This window comes from Nerophis ophidion, linkage group LG24, assembly GCF_033978795.1.
Source record: "Nerophis ophidion isolate RoL-2023_Sa linkage group LG24, RoL_Noph_v1.0, whole genome shotgun sequence".
Lineage (NCBI taxonomy): Eukaryota > Metazoa > Chordata > Actinopteri > Syngnathiformes > Syngnathidae > Nerophis > Nerophis ophidion.
Window position 1 is genome coordinate 21,405,628 of NC_084634.1, and position 23,909 is coordinate 21,429,536.

Below are 23,909 nucleotides of genomic sequence, written 5' to 3' on the forward strand. Positions count from 1 at the left end.
ACATGATAAATAGCTAATAATGCCTGAAATAATGCATCTTTGAGAGTTTTACTCGAAACATATGCTTTTTTAAATCTTGCAAGTGCAAAAAGTAGTTTTTTACTCAATGTGACTATAAGTGTCTTACAATCCTGAGATAATGTGAAAAAAGCAATAAAAATGTTTTCAAACTTAACTTCTAAACAACACATGCAAAATGGCTAATAATGCCTAGAGATATGTTTTTTTGTTAGTTGTAATAGAACAATGATCTTTTGTAAGGTTTGCAACGACACAAGTTAGTTTTTTTATTCAATATAACAGTGTAACTGTCATACTAAATATGAAAGGTTTATAATCATAACTCCAAAACCAAATATGAAATTTGTCTTAAAAAGCCTTTAATATTGAATTTATGTAAGTTTTACCGGAATCAGGTATTTTGGAAAGGTTCACAAATACAAATATTAGATTTTACTGGCCTCATATTGGTCACAATTAAATGACAGTTTTTGAAACATAACTCCAAAAATACACATGCAAAATGTCTAATAATGCCTGAAGACATGCATCTTCGAGAGTTTTCCAGAAAAAAAACATTTGGTAAGGTTTGCTAAAACAAAATTAGTTTTGTTACTCAATTTGACAGTAATGTACTTAGAATCCTGAGATAATGCGAAAAAAGCAATAAAAATGTATTCCAACATAATTCCTAATCCAAACGTGCAAAATGTCTGAAAATGCCTGTGATATTGAATACATGTGAGTTTTACTAGATACAGATGTTTTTCTATGGTTTCCAAATACAAAAATTAGATTTTACTCAATATGACTGTATACTGTAAAACTCAATATGACAGTTATTTAAACATAACTCCTACACCACACATCAAAAATGGCTAATAAGGCCTGGAATAATGCATCTTTGGGAGTTTTACTCGAGACATATGCTTTTTTAAATCTTGCAAGTGCAAAAAGTAGTTTTTTACTCAATGTGACTATAAGAGTCTTACAATCCTGGGATAAAACGAAAAAAGCAATACAAATGTTTTCAAACATAACTTTTAAACAACACTTGCAAAATGGCTAATAATGCCTAGAGATATGTTTTTTGTTAGTTGTACTAGAAAAATAATCTTTTGTAAGGTTTGCAAAGACACAAGTTAGTTTTTTTATTCAATATAACAGTGTAACTGTCATACTAAATATGAAAGGTTTATAATCTTAACTAAAAAACCAAATATGAAATTTGTCTTAAAAAGCCTTTAATATTGAATTTATGTAAGTTTTAGCAGAATCAGGTATTTTGGAAAGGTTCACAAATACAAATATTAGATTTTACTGGCCTCATATTGGTCACAATCAATAACTGCAAAAATACACATGCAAAATGTCTAATAATGCCTGAAGAAATGCATCTTCGAGAGTTTTCCAAAAAAAAAAAACATTTGGTAAGGTTTGCTAAAACAAAATTTGATTTGTTACTCAATTTGACAGTAATGTATTTAGAATCCTGAGATAATGCGAAAAAAGCGATACAAATGTATTCCAACATAATTCCTAATCCAAACGTGCAAAATGTCTAAAAATGCCTGTGATATTGAATACATGTGAGTTTTACTAGATACAGCTGTTTTTCAATGGTTTGCAAATACAAAAATGAGGTTTTACTCAATATGACTGTATACTGTAACACTCAATATGACAGTTATTTAAACATAACTCCTACACGACACATGAAAAATGGCTAATAATGCCTGAAATAATGCATCTTTGGGAGTTTTACTCGAAACATATGCTTTTTTAAATCCTGCAAATACAAAAAGTAGGTTTTTTACTCAATACGACTATAAGTCTTACAATCCTGAGATAATGCGAAAAAAGCAATAAAAATGTATTCAAACATAACTTCTAAACAACACATGCAAAATGGCTAATAATGCCTAGAGATATGTTTTTTTTGTTAGTTGTACTAGAAAAATGATCTTTTGTAAGGTTTGCAAAGACACAAGTAAGTTTTTTTATTCAATATAACAGTGTAACTGTCATACTAAATATGAAAGGTTTATAATCATAACTCCAAAACCAAATATGAAATTTGTCTTAAAAAGCCTTTAATATTGAATTTATGTAAGTTTTACAAGAATCAGGTATTTTGGAAAGGTCCACAAATACAAATATTAGATTTTACTGGCCTCATATTGGTCACAATCAAAATGACAGTTTTTTAAACATAACTCCAAAAATACACATGCAACATGTCTAATAATGCCTGAAGAAATGCATCTTCGAGAGTTTTCCTGAAAAAAAAAACATTTAGTAAGGTTTGCTAAAACAAAATTTGATTTGTTATTCAATTTGACAGTAATGTACTTTGAATCCTGAGATAATGCGAAAAAAGTAATAAAAATGTATTCCAACATAATTCCTAATCCAAACGTGCAAAATGTCTAAACATGCCTGTGATATTGAATACATGTGAGTTTTACTAGATACAGTTGTTTTTCAATGGTTTGCAAATACAAAAATGAGGTTTTACTCAATATGACTGTATACTGTAACACTCAATATGACAGTTATTTAAACATAACTCCTACACGACACATGAAAAATGGCTAATAATGCCTGAAATAATGCATCTTTGGGAGTTTTACTCGAAACATATGCTTTTTTAAATCTTGCAAATGCAAAAAGTAGTTTTTTACTCAATATGACTATAATGTTCTTAGAATCCTGAGATAATGCGAAAAAAGCAATAACAATGAATTCAAACATAACTTCTAAACAACACATGCAAAATGGCTAATAATAGCTAGAGATATGTTTTTTTGTTAGTTGTACTGGAAAAATGATCTTTTGCAAGGTTTGCAAAGACACAAGTTAGTTGTTTTACTCAATATAACAGTGTAACTGTCATACTAAATATGAAAGGTTTATAATCATAACTCCAAAACCAAATATGAAGTTTGTCTTAAAAAAGCCTTTAATATTGAATTTATGTAAAATTTAGCAGAATCAGGTATTTTGGAAAGAATCACAAATACAAATATTAGATTTTACTGGCCTCATATTGGTCACACTCAAAATGACAGTTTTTGAAACATAACTCCAAAAATACACATGCAAAATGTCTAATAATGCCCGAAGAAATGCATTTTTGCAAACCTTACCAAATGGGTTTTTTTTTTCAGGAAAACTCTCAAAGATGCATGTCTTCAGGCATTATTAGACATTTCGCATGTGTATTTTTGGAGTTATGTTTCAAAAACTGTCATTTTGAGTGTGACCAATATGAGGCCAGTAAAACCTAATTTTTGTATTTCTGATTCTTTCCAAAATACCTGATTCTGATAAAACTCACATAAATTCAATATTCTAGGCTTTTTTAGACAAATTTAATGTTTGGTTTTGGAGTTATGATTGTAAACCTTTCATATTTATTGTGACAGTGCCACTGTTATATTGAATAAGAAAACTAACTTGTGTCTTTGCAAACCTTACAAAATATAATTTTTCGAGTACAACTAACAAAAATACATATCTCTAGGCATTATTAGCCATTTTTCATGTGTTGTTTAGAAGTTATGTTTGAATACAATGCTCTTGCTTTTTTCGCATTATCTCAGGATTGTAAAAACATTATAGTCATATTGAGTAAAAAACTACTTTTTGCATTTGCAAGATTTAATAAAGCATATATTTCGAGTAAAACTGCCAAAGATGCATTATTTCAGGCATTATTAGCCATTTTATCATGTGTGTTGTAGGAGTTATGTTTAAATAACTGTCATATTGAGTGTTATAGTCATATTGAGTAAAACCTCATTTTTGTATATGCAAACCATAGAAAAACATCTGTATCTAGTAAAACTCACAAGTATTCAATATCAAAGGCATTTTTAGACATTTTGTACGTTTGGATTAGGAATTTTGTTGGGATACATTTTTAATGCTTTTTTCGCATTATCTCAGGATTCTATGTACATTACTGTCAAATTGAGTAACAAATTAACTTTTGTTTTTGCAAACCTTACCAAATGTTTTTTTTTTCCAGGAAAACTCTCAAAGATGCATTTCTTCAGGCATTATTAGACATTTTGCATGTGTATTTTTGGAGTTATGTTTGAAAAACTGTCATTTTGAGTGTGACCAATATGAGGCCAGTAAAACCTAATTTTTGTATTTGTGATTCTTTCCAAAATACCTGATTCTGCTCAAACTCACATGAATTCAATATTACAGGCGTTTTTAGACAAATTTCACATTTGGTTATGGAGTTATGATTATAAACCTTTCATATTTATTATGACACTTACACTGTTATATTGAATGAAAAAAACTAACTTGTGTCTTTGCAAACCTTACAAAAGGTCATTTTTCGAGTACAACTAACAAAAATACATATCTCTAGGCATTATCAGTCATTTTTCATGTGTTGTTTAGAAGATATGTTTGAATACAATTTCATTGCTTTTTTCGCATTATCTTAGGATTCTAAGAACATTATAGTCATATTGAGTAAAAAAAACTACTTTTTGCATTTGCAAGATTTAAAAAAGCATATATTTCGAGTAAAACTCCCAAAGATGCATTATTTCAGCCATTTTTCATGTGTGGTGTAGGAGTTATGTTTAAATAACTGTCACATTGAGTTTTACACTATACAGTCATATTGAGTAAAATCTCATTTTTGTATTTACAAACAATAGAAAAATATCTCTATCTAGTAAAACTCACAAGTATTCCATATCACAGGCATTTTTAGACATTTTGCACGTTTGGATTAGGAATTATGTTGGAATACATTTTTATTGCTTTTTTCGCATTATCTCAGGATTCTAAGTACATTACTTTTAAATTGAGTAACAAATTAAATTTTAATTTTGCAAACCTTACCAAATTTTGTTTTTTCAGGAAAACTCTCAAAGATGCATTTCTTCAGGCATTATTAGACATTTTGCATGTGTATTTTTGGAGTTATGTTTGAAAAACTGTCATTTTGATTGTGACCAATATGAGGCAGGTAAAACCTAATTTTTGTGTTTGTGATTCTTTCCAAAATACCTGATTCTGCTAAAACTTACATAAATTCAATTTTACAGGCTTTGTTAGACTCATTTAATGTTTGGTTTTGGAGTTATGATTGTAAACCTTTCATATTTAGGTTGACAGTCACACTGTTATATTGAATAAAAAAACTAACTTGTGTCTTTAGAAACCTTACAAAAGATCATTTTTCTAGTACTACTAACAAAAATACATATCTCTAGGCATTGTCAGCCATTTTTCATGTGTTGTTTAGAAGTAATGTTTGAATACATTTTTATTGCTTTTTTCGCATTATCTCAGGATTCTAAGAACATTGTAGTCATATTGAGTAAAAAAACTACTTTTTGCATTTGCAAGATTTAAAAAAGCATATATTTCGAGTAAAACTCCCAAGGATGCATTATTTCAGGCATTATTAGCCATTTTTCAAGTGTGGTGTAGGAGTTATGTTTAAATAACTGTCATATTGAGTGTTACAGTATAGAGTCATATTGAGTAAAATCTCATTTTTGTATTTGGAAACCATAGAAAAACATCTGTATCTAGTAAAACTCACAAGTATTCAATATCAAAGGCATTTTTAGACATGTTGCACGTTTGGATTAGGAATTATGTTGGAATACATTTTTATTGCTTTTTTCGCATTATCTCAGGATTCTAAGTACATTACTGGCAAATTGAGTAACAAATTAAATTTTGTTTTTGCAAACCTTACCAATTTTTTTTTTTTTCAGGAAAACTCTCAAAGATGCATTTCTTCAGGCATTATTAGACATTTTGCATGTGTATTTTTGGAGTTATGTTTGAAAAACTGTAATTTTAAGTGTGACCTATATGAGGCCAGTAAAACCTAATTTTTTTTTTTGTGATTCTTTCCAAAATACCTTATTCTGCTAAAACTCACATAAATTCAATTTTACAGGCTTTGTTAGACTCATTTAATGTTTGGTTTTTGAGTTATGATTATAAACCTTTCATGTTTATAATGACAGTTACACTGTTATATTGAATAAAAAAACTAACTTGTGTCTTTGCAAACCTTACAAAATATCATTTTTCGAGTACAACTAACAAAAATACATATATCTAGGCATTTTCTGCCATTTTTCAAGTGTTGTTTAGAAGTTATGTTTGAATACAATTTTATTGCTTTTTTCGCATTATCTCAGGATTCTAAGAACATTATAGTCATATTGAGTAAAAAACTACTTTTTGCATTTGCAAGATTTAAAAAAGCATATATTTCGAGTAAAACTCCCAAAGATGCATTATTTCAGGCATTAGCCATTTTTCATTTGTGGTGTAGGAGTTATGTTTAAATAACTGTCATATTGAGTATTAAATTATACAGTCATATTGAGTGAAACCTCATTTTTGTATTTGCAAACCATAGAAAAACATCTGTATCTAGTAAAACTCACAAGTATTTAACATCACAGGCATTTTTAGACATTTTGCACGTTTGGATTAGGAATTATGTTGGAATACATTTTTATTGCTTTTTTAGCATTATCTCAGGATCTAAGTACATTACTGTCAAATTGAGTAACAAATTACATTTTATTTTGGCAAACCTTACCAAAAGTTTTTTTTTTTTCAGGAAAACTCTCAAAGATGCATTTCTTCAGGCATTATTAGACATTTTGCATGTGTATTTTTGGAGTTATATTTCAAAAACTGTCATTTTGAGTGTGACCAATATGAGGCCAGTAAAACCTAATGGTTTTATATTTGTGATTCTTTCCAAAATACCTGATTCTGCTAAAACTTACATAAATTCAATTTTACAGGCTTTGTTAGACTCATTTAATGTTTGGTTTTGGAGTTATGATTGTAAACCTTTCACATTTGTAATGACAGTTACACTGTTATATTGAATAAAAAAAACTAACTTGTGTCTTTGCAAACCTTACAAAAGATAATTTTTCGAGTACAACTAACAAAAATACATATCTCTAGGCATTATCAGCCATTTTTCATGTGTTGTTTAGAAGTTATGTTTGAATACAATTTTATTCCTTTTTTCGCATTATCTCAGGATTCTAAGAACATTATAGTCATATTGAGTAAAAAAACTACTTTTTGCATTTGCAAGATTTAAAAAAGCATATATTTCGAGTAAAACTCGCAAAGATGCATTATTTCAGGCATTATTAGCCATTTTTCATGTGTGGTGTAGGAGTTATGTTTAAATAACTGTCATATTGAGTGTTACAGTATACAGTCTTATTGAATAAAACCTCATTTTTGTACTTGCAAACCATATACAAAAATGTGTATCTAGTAAAACTCACAAGTATACAATATCACAGGCATTTTTAGACATTTTGCACGTTTGGATTAGGAATTATGTTGGAATTAATTTTTATTGCTTTTTTCGCATTATCCCAGGATTCTTAGTACATTACTGTCAAATTGAGTAACAAATTAAATTTAGTTTTTGCAAACCTTACCAAATATTTTTTTTTCAGGAAAACTCTCAAATATGCATTTCTTCAAGCATTATTAGACATTTTGCATGTGTACTTTTGGAGTTATGTTTGAAAAACTTTCATTTTGAGTGTGACCAATATGAGGCCAGTAAAACCTAATTTTTGTATTCGTGATTCTTTCCAAAATACCTGATTCTGATAAAACTCACATAAATTCAACATTACAGGCTTTTTTTTTTTAGAAAAATGTCACGTTTGGTTTTTGAGTTATGATTATAAACCTTTTATATTTATTATGACAGTTACACTGTTATATTGAATAAAAAAACTAACTTGTGTCTTTACAAACCTTACAAAAGATCATTTTTCGAGAACTACTAACAAAAATACATATCTCTAGGCTTTATCAGCCATTTTTCATGTGTTGTTTAGAAGTAATGTTTGAATACATTTTTATTGCTTTTTTCGCATTATCTCAGGATTCTAAGAACATTGTAGTCATATTGAGTAAAAAAACTACTTTTTGCATTTGCAAGATTTAAAAAAGCATATATTTCGAGTAAAACTCCCAAGGATGCATTATTTCAGGCATTATTAGCCATTTTTCATGTGTGGTGTAGGAGTTATGTTTAAATAACTGTCATATTGAGTGTTACAGTATAGAGTCATATTGAGTAAAATCTCATTTTTGTATTTGGAAACCATAGAAAAACATCTGTATCTAGTAAAACTCACAAGTATTCAATATCACAGGCATTTTTAGACATTTTGCATGTTTGGATTAGGAATTATGTTGGAATACATTTGTATTGCTTTTTTCGCATTATCTCAGGATCTAAGTACATTACTGTCAAATTGAGTAACAAATTAAATTTTATTTTTGCAAACCTTATCAAATGTTTTTTTTTCAGGAAAACTCTCAAAGATGCATTTCTTCAGGCATTATTAGACATTTTGCATGTGTATTTTTGGAGTTATGTTTCAAAAACTGTCATTTTGAGTGTGACCAATATGAGGCCAGTAAAACCTAATTTTTGTATTTATGATTCTTTCCAAAATACCTGATTCTGCTAAAACTCACATAAATTCAATTTTACAGGCTTTGTTAGACTAATTTAATGTTTGGTTTTGGAGTTATGATTATAAACCTTTCATATTTATAATGACAGTTACACTGTTATATTGAAAAAAAAAACTAACTTGTGTCTTTGCAAACCTTACAAAAGATCATTTTTCGAGTACAACTAACAAAAATACATATTTCTAGGCATTATCAGCCATTTTTCATGTGTTGTTTAGAAGTTATGTTTGAATACAATTTTATTGCTTTTTTCGCATTATCTCAGGATTCTAAAAACATTATAGTCATATTGAGTAAAAAAAACTACTTTTTGCATTTGCAAGATTTAGAAAAGCATATATTTCGAGTAAAACTCCCAACGATGCATTATTTCAGGGCTTATTAGCCATTTTTCATGTGTGGTGTAGGAGTTATGTTTAAATAACTGTCATATTGAGTGTTACAGTATACAGTCATATTGAGTAAAACCTCATTTTTGTACTTGCAAACCATATAAAAACATCTTTATCTAGTAAAACTCACAAGTATACAATATCACAGGCATTTTTAGACATTTTGCACTTTTGGATTAGGAATTATGTTGGAATAAATTTTTATTGCTTTGTTCGCATTATCTCAGGATTCTAAGTACATTACTGTCAAATTGAGTAACAAATTAAATTTTATTTTTGCAAACCTTACCAAATATATTTTTTTTTCAGGAAAACTCTCAAAGATGCATTTCTTCAGGCATTATTAGACATTTTGCACGTGTATTTTTGCAGTTATGTTTGAAAAAACTGTCATTTTGAGTGTGACCAATATGAAGCCAGTAAAACCTAATTTTTGTATTTGTGAACCTTTCCAAAATACCAAATTCTGCTAAAACTCACATAAATTCAATATTACAGGCTTTTTCAGACAAATTTCACGTTTGGTTTTGGAGTTATGATTATAAACCTTTCATATTTATTATGACAGTTACAGTGTTCAATCAATCAATCAATCAATGTTTACTTATATAGCCCTAAATCACTAGTGTCTCAAAGGGCTGCAAAAACCACCACGACATCCTCGGTAGGCCCACATAAGGGCAAGGAAAACTCACACCCAGTGGGACATCGGTGACAATAATGATCCAGTGGGACATCTGTGACAATAATGACTATGAGAACCTTAGAGAGGAGGAAAGCAATGGATGTCGAGCGGGTCTAACATGATACTGTGAAAGTTCAATCCACAATGGATCCAACACAGTCGCGAGAGTCCAGTCCAAAGCGGATCCAACACAGCAGTGAGAGTCCCGTTCACAGCGGAGCCAGCAGGAAACCATCCCAAGCGGAGGCGGATCAGCAGCGCAGAGATGTCCCCAGCCGATACACAGGCAAGCAGTACATGGCCACCGGATCGGACTGGACCCCCTCCACAGGGGAGAGTGGGACATAGAAGAAAAAGAAAAGAAACAGCAGATCAACTGGTCTAAAAAGGGAGTCTATTTAAAGGAAACACTCAAAGCAGAAAAAACTTGTTCTAATTTAACTGACTCCTTACCCAGACCAGTAGTCTCGCATCCTTTATTTAAATCCGTCTTCAGGGTGGAGGGAAGTGGTGTTCTGTGGGGATTAGCCTTCTGCTTTGTTTTTAGCCCCGCTCGACATCCGCGTTTCCGATCACACCGCTGGCGTCTGCTCCGTAGACGGCCCCCGCTGCTACTAGACTCCGCTGCTTCACAGGCCGCTGGATGTAGCCGCCGACGTATTCCCATGCTAGTTAGCATGTTTAGCACGCCCGCGTCTATCAGTCCAAAACGGCCCGATATGTCCATATCCAGAAGTGTCTGGCGGTCGTACATGATCACGGAGTGACCACGATGCGAGCCAGCCATTAAGTCTGCAGAACTGTCCGGCATTTCCGCCAAATGTTCCATCTTTAGCAAGAGCACCGCAGTGTCGCAGCCCGTCCGGGCGCCACCATCTTGCTTTTTTCATTGAATAAAAAAACTAACTTGTGTCTTTGCAAACCTTACAAAAGATCATTTTTCGAGTACAACTAACAAAAATACATATCTCTAGGCATTATCAGCCATTTTTCATGAGTTGTTTAGAAGTTATGTTTGAATACAATAGTATTGCTTTTTTGCGCTTATTTCAGGATTCTAAGAACATTATAGTCATATTGAGTAAAAAAACTACTTTTTGCATTTGCAAGATTTAAAAAAGCATATATTTCGAGTAAAACTCCCAAAGATGCATTATTTCAGGCATTATTAGCCATTTTTCATGTGTGGTGTAGGAGTTATGTTTAAATAACCGTCATATTGAGTGTTACAGCATACAGTCATATTGAGCAAAACCTCATTTTTGTATTTGCAAACCATAGAAAAACATCTGTAACTAGTAAAACTCACAAGTATTCAATATCAAAGGCATTTTTAGACATTTTGCACGTTTGGATTAGGAATTTTGTTGGAATACATTTTTATTGCTTTTTTCGCATTATCTCAGGATTTTAAGTACATTACTGTCAAATTGAGTAACAAATTAAATTTTGTTTTTGCAAACCTTACCAAATGGGGTTTTTTTTTCAGGAAAACTCTCAAGATGCATGTCTTCAGGCATTATTAGACATTTTGCATGTGTATTTTTGGAGTTATGTTTCAAAAACTGTCATTTTGAGTGTGACCAATATGAGGCCAGTAAAACCTAATTTTTGTATTTGTGATTCTTTCCAAAATACCTGATTCTGATAAAACTCACATAAATTCAATATTACAGGCTTTTTTAGACAAATTTCACGTTTGGTTTTGGAGTTTGGATTATAAACCTTTCATATTTATTATGACAGTGCAACTGTTATACTGAATAATAAAACTAACTTGTGTCTTTGCAAACCTTACAAAAGATCATTTTTCGAGTACAACTTACAAAAAAACATATCTCTAGGCATTATCAGCCATTTTTCATGTGTTGTTTAGAAGTTATGTTTGAATACAATGTTCTTGCTTTTTTTGCATTATCTCAGGATTCTAAGAACATTATAGTCATACTGAGTAAAAAAACGACTTTTTGCATTTGCAAGATTTAAAAAAGCATACCTTTCGCGTATAACTCCCAAAGATGCGTTATTTCAGGCATTATTAGCCATTTTTCATGTGTGGTGTAGGAGTTATGTTTAAATAACTGTCATATTGAGTGTTACAGTATACAGTGATATTGAGTGAAACCTCAATTTTGTATTTGCAAACCATAGAAAAACATCTGTATCTAGTAAAACTCACAAGTATTCAACATCACAGGCATTTTTAGACATTTTGCACTTTTGGATTAGTAATTATGTTGGAATACATTTTTTTGGCTTTTTTGCATTATCTCAGGATCTAAGTACATTACTGTCAAATTGAGTAACAAATTAAATGTTTTTTTGCAAACCTTACCAAATGTTTTTTTTTTTTCAGGAAAACTCTCAAAGATGCATTTCTTCAGGCATTATTAGACATTTTGCATGTGTATTTTTGGAGTTATATTTCAAAAACTGTCATTTTGAGTGTGACCAATATGAGGCCAGTAAAACCTAATTGTTTTATATTTGTGATTTATTCCAAAATACCTGATTCTGCTAAAACTCACATAAATTCAATTTTACAGGCTTTGTTAGACAAATTTAATGTTTGGTTTTGGAGTTATGATTTTAAACCTTTCACATTTGTAATGACAGTTACACTGTTATATTGAATAAAAAAACTAACTTGTGTCTTTGCAAACCTTACAAAAGATCATTTTTTGAGTACAACTAAAAAAAAATACATATCTCTAGGCATTATCAGCCATTTTTCATGTGTTGTTTAAAAGTTATGTTTGAATACAATTGTATTGCTTTTTTCGCATTATCTCAGGATTCTAAGAACATTATAGTCATATTGAGTAAAAATAACGACTTTTTGCATTTACAAGATTTAAAAAAGCATACCTTTCGCGTATAACTCCTAAAGATGCATTATTTCAGGCATTATTAGCCATTTTTCATGTGTGGTGTAGGAGTTATGTTTAAATAACTGTCATATTGAGTGTTACAGTATACAGTGATATTGAGTGAAACCTCATTTTTGTATTTGCAAACCATAGAAAAACATCTGTATCTAGTAAAACTCACAAGTATTCAACATCACAGGCATTTTTAGGCATTTTGCACGTTTGGATTAGGAATTATGTTGGAATACATTTTTATTGCTTTTTTCGCATTATCTCAGGATCTAAGTACATTACTGTCAAATTGAGTAACAAATTACATTTTATTTTTGCAAACCTTACCAAATGTTTTTTTTTTTCAGGAAAACTCTCAAAGATGCATTTCTTCAGGCATTATTAGACATTTTGCATTTGTATTTTTGGAGTTATATTTCAAAAACTGTCATTTTGAGTGTGACCAATATGAGGCCAGTAAAACCTAATGGTTTTGTATTTGTGATTCTTTCCAAAATACCTGATTCTGCTAAAACTCACATAAATTCAATTTTACAGGCTTTGTTAGACAAATTTAATGTTTGGTTTTGGAGTTATGATTGTAAACCTTTCACATTTGTAATGACAGTTACACTGTTATATTGAATAAAAAAACTAACTTGTGTCTTTGCAAACCTTACAAAAGATAATTTTTCGAGTACAAGTAACAAAAATACATATCTCTAGGCATTATCAGCCATTTTTCATGTGTTGTTTAGACGTTATGTTTGAATACAATTGTATTGCTTTTTTCGCATTATCTCAGGATTCTAAGAACATTATAGTCATATTGAGTAAAAAAACTACTTTTTGCATTTACAAGATTTAAAAGAGCATATATTTCGAGTAAAACTCCCAAAGATGCATTATTTCAGGCCTTATTAGCCATTTTTCATGTGTGGTGTAGGAGTTATGTTTAAATAACTGTCATATTGAGTGTTACAGTATATAGACATATTGAGTAAAATCTCATTTTTGTATTTGCAAACCATAGAAAAACATCTGTATCTAGTAAAACTCACAAGTATTCAATATCAAAGGCATTTTTAGACATTTTGCACGTTTGGATTAGGAATTATGTTGGAATACATTTTTATTGCTTTTTTCGCATTATCTCAGGATTGTAAGACTAATATAGTCATATTGAGTAAAAACCTACTTTTTGCATTTGCAAGATTTGAAAAAGCATATGTTTCGAGTAAAACTCCCAAAGATGCATTATTTCAGGCATTATTAGCCATTTTTCATGTGTGGTGTAGGAGTTATGTTTAAAAAACTGTCATATTGAGTGTTACAGTATACAGTCATATTGAGTAATACCTCATTTTTGTATTTGCAAACCATTGAAAAACAACTGTATCTAGTAAAACTCACATGTAATCAATATCACAGGCATTTTTAGACATTTTGTACGTATGGATTAGGAATTATGTTGGAATACATTTTTATTGCTTTTTTCACATTATCTCAGGATTCTAAGTATATTACTGTCAAATTGAGTAAAAAAAATACTTTTTGTTTTTGCAAACCCTACCGGATGTTTTTTTTCTGGAAAACTCTCAAAGATGCATTTCATCAGGCATTATTAGACATTTTGCATGTGTATTTTTGGAGTTATGTTTCAAAAACTGACATTTTGAGTTTGACAAACCTGATTTTTGACAAAACCTTATTTTTGTATTTGTGATCCTTTCCAAAATACTTTATTCCGGTAAAACTCACATAAATTCAATATTACAGGCTTTTTAAGACAAATTTCAGAGAGTTTTCCAGAAAAAAAAAAACATTTGGTAAGGTTTGCAAAAACAAAATTTTATTTGTTACTCAATTTGACAGTAATGTACTTAGAATCCTGAGATAATGCGAAAAAAGCAATAAAAATGTATTCCAACATAATTTCTAATCCAAACGTGCAAAATGTCTAAAAATGCCTGTGATATTGAATACATGTGAGTTTTACTATAGTACAGTTGTTTTTCAATGGTTTGCAAATACACCATTTAGGTTTTACTCAATATGACTCTTTACTGTAACACTCAATATGACAGTTATTTAAACATAACTCCTACACCACACATGAAAAATGGCTAATAATGCCTGAAATAATGCATCTTTGGGAGTTTTACTCGGAATATATGCTTTTTTAAATCTTGCAAATGCAAAAAGTAGTGTTTTACTCAATATGACTATAATGTTCTTAGAATCCTGAGATAATGCCAAAAAAGCAATAAAAATTTATTCAAACATAACTTCTAAACAACACATGCAAAATGGCTAATAATGCCTAGAGATATGTATTTTTGTTAGTTGTACTAGAAAAATGATCTTTTGTAAGGTTTGCAAAGACACAAGTTAGTTTTTTTATTCAATATAACAGTGTAACTGTCATACTAAATATGAAAGGTTTATAATCATAACTCCAAAACCAAATATGAAATTTGTCTTAAATAGCCTTTAATATTGAATTTATGTAAGTTTTAGCAGAATCAGGTATTTTGGAAAGGTTCACAAATACAAATATTAGATTTTACTGGCCTCATATTGGTCACACTCAAAATGACAGTTTTTGAAACATAACTCCAAAAATACACATGCAAAATGTCTAATAATGCCTGAAGAAATGCATCTTCGAGAGTTTTCCAGAAAAAAAACATTTGGTAAGGTTTGCAAAAACAAAATTTGATATGTTACTCAATTTGACAGTAGTGTACTTAGAATCCTGAGATAATGCGAAAAAAGCAATAAAAATGTATTCCAACATAATTCCTAATCCAAACTTGTAAAATGTCTAAAACTGCCTTTGATATTGAATACATGTGAGTTTTACTAGATTCCATTATTTTTTCATGGTTTGCAAATACAAAAATGAGGTTTTACTCAATATGACTGTATACTGTAACACTCGATATGACAGTTATTTAAACATAACTCCTACACCACACATGAAACATGGCCAATAATGCCTGAAATAATGCATCTTTGGGAGTTTTACTCGAAACATATGCTTTTTTAAATCTTGCAAACGCAAAAAGTAGTTTTTTACTCAATATGACTATAATAGTCTTACAATCCTAAGATAATGCGAAAAAAGCAATAAAAATGTATTCAAACATAACTTCTAAACAACACATGCAAAATGGCTAGTAATGCCTAGAGATTTGTATTTTTGTTAGTTCTACTAGAAAAATTATCTTTTGTAAGGTTTGCAAAGACATAAATTAGTTTTTTTATTCAATATAACAGTATAACTGTCATAATAAATATGAAAGGTTTATAATAATAACTCCAAAACTAAACATGATTTTTTTCTAAAAAAGCATGTAATATTGAATGTATGTGAGTTTTACCAGACTCAGGTATTTTGGAAATGTTCACAAATACAAAAATTAGGTTTTACTGGCCTCATATTGGTGATACTCAAAATGAACGTTTTTGAAACATAATTGCAAAAGTAGAAATGCAATATGTCTAATAATGCCTGAAGAAATGTATCTTTGAGACTTTTATTGAGTTCTTTTACTAAATTTGACAGTAATGTACTTAGAATCCTGAGATAATGCTAAAAAAGAAATAAAAATAAATTCCAACATAATTCCTAATCCAAACGTGCAAAATGTCTAAAAATGCCTGTGATATTGAATACATATGAGTCTTACTAAATACAGTTGTTTTTCTATGGTTTGCAAATACACAATTTAGGTTTTACTCAATATGACTGTATACTCTATCACACAATATGACAGTTATTTAAACATAACTCCTACACCACACATGAAAAATGGCTGATAATGCCTGAAATAATTTATCTTTGGGAGTTTTATACGATACATATGCTTTTTTAAATTTTGCAAATACAAAAAGTTTTTTTTTACTCAATATGACTATAATAGTCTTACAATCCTGACATAATGCGAAAAAAAAGCAATACAAATGTATTCAAACATAACTTCTAAACAACACATGCAAAATGGCTAATAATGACTAGAGATGTGTATTTTTGTTAGTTGTACTAGAAAAATTATCTTTTGTAAGGTTTGCAAAGACATACATTTTTTTTTATTTCAATATAACATTATAACTGTCATACTAAATATGAAAGGTTTATAATCATAACTCCAAACTAAACACAATTTGTTTCTAAAAAAAAGCCTGTACTATTGAATGTATGTGAGTTTTACCAGATTCAGGTATTTTGGAAAGGTTCACAAATACAAAAAAAAAGTTTTACTGGCCTCATATTGGTGATACTCAAAATGACCGTTTTTTTTAACATAACTCCAAAAGTAGAAATGTAAAATGTCTAATAATGCCTAAAGAAGTGCATCTTTTTGAGTTTTCCTGAAAAAAAAACATTTGATAGGGTTTGCAAAAACAAAAAGTAATTTTTTACTCAATTTGACAGTAATGTACTTAGAATCCCGAGATAATGTGAAAAAAGCAATACAAATGTATTCCAACATAATTCCTAATCCAAACGTGCAACATGTCTAAAAATGCCTGTGATATTGAATACATGTGAGTTTTACTATAGTACAGTTGTTTTTCTATGGTTTGCAAATACAAATTTTAGGTTTTACTCAATATGACTCTATACTGTAACACTCAATATGACAGTTATTTAAACATAACTCCTACACCACACATGAAAAATGGCTAATAATGCCTGAAATAATGCTTCTTTGGGAGTTTTACTCGGAACATATGCTTTTTTAAATCTTGCAAATGCAAAAAGTAGTTTTTTACTCAATATGACTATAATGTTCTTAGAATCCTGAGATAATGCGAAAAAGCAATACAAAAGTTTTCAAACATAACTTTTCAACAACACATGCAAAACTGCTAATAATTCCTAGAGATGTGTATCTTTGTTAGTTGTAGTAGAAAAAGGATATTTTGTAGGGTTCACTGGGAAAACAAAATCCTATTTGTATGGTTAGTTTACTATAAATTTCGACTATAATTTTTAAATTTTTTTAAATAGGTTTTAAATCTGTAGAATTGAAGACATTATCTGTAAATAAAAAAAAACGCCTGTTATTTTAAGTAATATGCCAGTAATGACAAACTATGTATATTCCTATTTTTTTTTTCAGAAAAATACCAAATTATTTATACATATAATTTTCTGTTTCCTCAAATTACTTTCAATTTCATGTAAAATTACAGTAATTAACTTTAATTAAATATGTAGCTTGTTGTATAAAAGTATTTGTTCTTACTAACAATCTAACAGTTTTATATGTAATTTTAAGGTAAATCAAATTTTTTCAAATTTATGTGTATTTTCACATTCAAGTCGAAAAATATATGTAGCCTCTTATAAAAGGTGTATGCTCAAACTGTAAGATGACATACATGAAATACTGCAAGAGATTCTTAACAGTCAACAGCCATACAGATCACACTGACGGTGGCCGTACAAACATCTTTAACAATGTTACAAATATGCGCCACACTGTGGAGCCACATCAAACAAGACTGACAAACACATTTCAGGAGAACATCGTCACCGTAACACAACATTAACACAACAGAAACAATTCCTAGAATTCCATGTGTTACAATATACACCCCCACCACCTAACCCCGCCCAGCTCAACCAACGCACGGAGGGGGGCGGTGATGTTTTGGGGCACGGGGTTGGGTGGTAGCGGGATTGTAGCCCGGAAGAGTCAGCGCTGCTTGGGCTTCTGGGTATTTGTGATGTTGTGTTTATGTTTTATTACAGTGAGGATGTTTTCCTGAAATGTGTTTATCATTCTTGTTCGATGTGGGTTCACAGTGTGGTGCATATTTGTAAGAGTGTTAAAGTTGTTTTTACAGCCGCCGTCAGTGTGACCTGTGTGGCTGTTGACCAAGTATATCTTGCAGTCACTTTTAAAATGAACGATGAAACCGTGCTCATCACATGCCTCAATTGGCACGCTGATGATTTGATGAATGAGCATTCAATAAAACCCACCACGGAATTACGTGTCATGTTCGCCCGGCCAAACTTTGAGTCAACCCTACATGAGATTCAGTGAAATTCTCGTGGTGAGTGATAGGAATGGTAAGTATGTCGCTAGGGTGGGATAGCCATTCATGCAAGGTTAACCCACTTTGTATCAATGTCCTGCATCCAGTGGCCCCCTGCTGAAGTCAATGAGACACCCCTGTTCCTAACAATTCAGAAAAAAATCTGTTAAACAATGGTATTTTTCTGTGGAACCGCCAGCATTGTCACTTCACTAAAGGTGGTTGGTCGTAATAATTTGGAAAAACTCTGAAGAATAAAGGTATTTTTCTGCGGAACTGTTTGCATCGTCACTTTATTAAAGGTGGTTGATCTTAATAATTTAGTAAAAATCTGTAAAATTACGATATTTCTCCCCAAAACGTTTCATGAAAATTTCTGTAAATAATGTTTTGGATCATTATTTGGTATACAATGTTTTACTTTAATTTTATGGTTTTTGTTTGGCAGCTGTAGCTGCCAGTAAATGACCGTTTTTTTTACAGAATTTATTTTTACAGTGTTTGCAAATATACAATTTTTTTAAAATTTAATATAACAGTATAACTGTCATACTAAATACGAAAGGTTCATAAACATAACTCCAAAACCAAACATGAAATCTGTCTAAAAAAGCCTGTAATATTGACTTTATGTGAGTTTTACCTGAATTAGGTATTTTGGAAAGGTTCACAAATACAAAAATTTGGTTTTACTGGCCACACATTGGTCACACTGAATAAGACAGTTTTTGAACCATATCTCCAAAAATACACATGCAAAATTACAAAAAAATGCCTGAAGAAATGTATCTTTGTGAGTTTTACTGGAAAAAAAAATCATTTTGTAAGCTTTGCAAAAACAAAAAGAAATGTTTTGTAATGTTAATGTAATTTTAAGGTAAATTAATTTTTTTTAATATTTATGTGTATTTTCACATTCAAGGCGAAAAATATATGTAGCCTCTTATAAAAGGTTTATGCTCAAACTAACATTTAAATGTTTTTCCCTGTAATATGACATACATAAGTTACTGCAAGACATACTTAATAAACAGTCAACAGCCTTACAGATCACACTGACGTTGGCCGTACAAACAACTTTAACAATGTTACAAATATGCGCCACATTGTGGAGCCACATCAAACAAGAATGACAAACACATTTCAGGAGAACATCTTCACCGTAACACAACATTAACACAACAGAAACAATACCCAGAATTCCATGTGTTACAATACACGCCCCCACCACCTAACCCCGCCCACCTCAACCAACGCACAGAGGGGGGCGGTGATGTTTTGGGGCACGGGGTTTGGTGGTAGCAGGGGTGTAGCCCGGAAGAGTCAGCGCTGCATGGGCTTGTGGGTATTTGTTATGTTATGTTGTGTTTATGTTTTGTTACAGTGAGGATGTTTTCCTGAAATGTGTTTATCATTCTTGTTTGATGTGGATTCACAGTGTGGTGCATATTTTGTAACAGTGTTAAAGTTGTTTGTACAGCCACCAGCAGTGTGACCTGTGTGGCTGTTGACCAAGTATGTCTTGCAGTCACTATCACATATCAGTAGGCATGCTGATGATTTGGTGAATGAGCGTATAAAAAGTCACCTGGCCAGACTTTGGTCAATCCTACATGAGGGTCAGTTAAATTCTCACAGTGAAATGGTAGGATCGGTAAGTATGTTGCTAGGGTGGGGTAGCCATTCATGCAAGGTGAATCCTCTTTGCATCAAGCTCTTGCATCCAGTGGCCCCCCACTAAAGTCATTGAGACACCCCTGATCCTAACTATTCAGAAAAAATCTGTAAAACAATGGTATTTTTCTGTGGAACCGCTAGCATTATCACTTCACTAAAGGTGGTTGATCGTAATAATTTGGAAAACATTTCTGAAAAATATTATATTTTTGATCATTGTTTGGTTTACAATGTTTTACTTTAGTTTTATGGTTTTTGTTTGGCAGCCATAGCTGCCAGTAAATGGCCGTTTTTTTACAAAATTTATTTTTACAGTGTTTGCAAAGACAAAAGTTAGTTTTTTTTATTCAATATAACAGTAAAACTGTCATACTAAATATAAAAAGGTTAATAAACATGACTCCAAAACCAAACATGAAATCTGTCTAAAAAAAGCCTGTAATATTGACTTTATGTGCGTTTTGCCTGAATTAGGTATTTTGGAAAGGTTCACAAATACAAAAATGTGGTTTTACTGGCCTCACATTGGTCACACTCAGTAAGACAGTTTTTGAACCCTATCTCCAAAAATACACATGCAAAATTACAAAAAAATGCCTGAAGAAATGTATCTTTGTGAGTTTTACTGGATAAAAAAAACATTTTGTAAGGGTTGCAAAAACAAAAAGAACTGTTTTACCCAATTTGACAGTAATGTACTTAAAATCCTGAGACAATGCAAAAAGAGCAATAAAAATGTATTCAACATAATTCCTAATCCAAACGTGCAAAATGTCTAAAAATACCTGTGATATTGAATCCATGTGAGTTTTACTAGATACAGTTGATTTTCTATGGTTTGCAAATCCAAAAATTAGGTTTTACTCAATATGACTGTATACTGTAACACTCAATATGACAGTTATTTAAACATAACTCCTACACCACACATGGCTAATAATGCCTGAAATAATGCATCTATGGGAGTTTTACTCGAAACGACTGCTTTTTTAAATCTTTGCAATGCAAAAAATTGTTGTTTTACTCAATATGACAATAATGTTGTTGGAATCCTGAGATAATGCGAAAAAAACAATAAAAATGTTTTCAAACACAACTTTTAAACAACACATGCAAAACGGCTAATAATGCCTAGAGATGTGTATCTTTGTTAGTTGTAATAGAAAAATGATCTTTTGTAGGGTTCACTGTAAAAAAAAAAAAAAAAAAAAATGTTTATGGTTAGTTTACTCTAAATTTCTGCTGTAATTTTTCAATTTTTTTAGATAGGTTATAAAACTGTAGAATTGAAGACATTTTCTGTAAATAAACAAACCGCCTGTTATTTTGAATAATATACCAGTAATGACGAACTATGTATATTCCTATTTTTTTACAGGAAAATACCAAATTAATTATACATATTATTTTCTGTTTTCTCAAATTACTTTCAATTTCATGTAAAATTACAGTAATTAACTTTATATAAATATGTAGCTTGTTATATAAAAGTATTTGTCCATTCTAACAATCTAAAAGTTTTACATGTAATTTTAAGGTAAATCAAAAATGTTTAATATTTATGTGTATTTTCACATTCAAGGCGAAAAATATATGTAGCCTCTTATAAAAGGTTTATGCTCAAACTAACAATTACATTTTTTTCCCTGTAATATGACATACATGAATGACTGCAAGACATACTTAATCAACAGTCAACAGCCCTACAGATCACACTGACGGTGGCCGTACAAACGACTTTAACAATGTTACAAATATGCGCCACACTGAGCCACATCAAACAAGAATGACAAACACATTTCAGGAGAACATCTTCACCGTAACACAACTTTAACACAACAGAAACAATACCCAGAATTCCATGTGTTACAATACACACCCCCACCACCTAAACCCGCCCACCTCAACCAACGCACGGAGGAGGGCGGTGATATTTTGGGGCGCGGGGTTGGGTGGTAGCGGGGATGTAGCCCGGAAGAAATAGCGCTGCATGGTTTTGTGGGTATTTGTTATGTTGTGTTTATGTTTTATTACAGTGAGGATGTTTTCCTGAAATGTGTTTATCATTCTTGTTCGATGTGGGTTCACAGTGTGGTGCATATTTGTAACAGTGTTAAAGTTGTTTGTTCAGCCACCGTCAGTGTGACCTGTGTGGCTGTTGACCAAGTATATCTTGCAGTCACTATCATATGCACAACAATAGCGTGCACATCACATGCCTCAATTGGCGCGCTTATGATTTGGTGAATGAGTGTACAAAAAAGCCCACCGTGGTACTGCTTGTCATATTCGCCCGGCCAAGCTTTGAGTCAATCCTATATGAAGGTAGTGAAATTCTCGGGGTGAAATGGTGGGATTGGTAAGTACGTTGCTAGGTTGGGATAGCGATTCATGCAAGGTTAACCCACTTTGTATCAATTTCCTGCATCCAGTGGCCCACCGGTAAAGTGAATGAGACACCCCTGATCCTAACAATTCAGAAAAAATCTGTAAAACAATGATATTTTTCTGTGGAACCTCCAGCATTGTCAATTCACTAAAGGTGATTGATCGTAATAAATTGGAAAAACTCTGTAGAATAAAGGTATTTTTCTGCAGAACTGTTTGCATCGTCACTTTATTAAAGGTGGTTGATCTTAATAATTTTGTAAAAATCTGTAAAATTAAGATATTTCTCCCCAAAACATTTCATGAAAATTTCTGTAAATATAGTGTTTTTGATCATTATTTGGTTTACAATATTTTACTTTAATTTTATGGTTTTTGTTTGGCAGCCATAGCTGCCAGTAAATGACCGTTTTTTTACATAATTTATTTTTACAGTGTTTTCAAAGATACAAGTTTGTTTTTTTTATTCGATACAACAGTATTACTGTCATACTAAATATGAAAGGTTCATAAACATAACTCCAAAACCAAACATGAAATCTGTCTAAAAAAGCCTGTAATATTGACTTTATGTGAGTTTTACCTGAATTAGGTATTTTGGAAAGGTTCACAAATACAAAAATTTGGTTTTACTGGCCTCACATTGGTCACACTCAATAAGACAGTTTTTGAACCATATCTCCAAAAATACACATGCAAAATTACAAAAAAATGCCTGAAGAAATGTATATTTGTGAGTTTTACTGGAAAAAAAAACTTTTCTAAGGTTTGCAAAAACAAAAAGGAATGTTTTACCCAATTTCACAGTAATGTACTTAAAATCATGAGATAATGCAAAAAGAGCAATACAAATTTATTCCAACATAATTCCTAATCCAAACGTGCAATTTGTCTAAAAAAGCCTGTAATATTGAATTTATGTGAGTTTTAGCAGAATCAGGTATTTTGGAAAGAATCACAAATACAAAAATTAGGTTTTACTGGCCTCATATTGGTCACACAAAATTACAGTTTTTGAAACATAACTCCAAAAATACACATGCAAAATGTCTAATAATGCCTGAAGAAATGCATCTTTGAGAGTTTTCCTGAAAAAAAAAAAACATTTGGTGAAGTTTGCAAAAACAAAATTTTATTTTTTACTCAGTTTGACGGCAATGTACTTAGAATCCTGAGATAATGCGAAAAAAGCAATAAAAATGTATTCCAGCATAATTCCTAATCCAAACGTGCAAAATGTCTAAAAATGCCTGTGATATTGAACACTTGTGAGTTTTACTAGATACAGTTGTTTTTCTATGGTTTGCA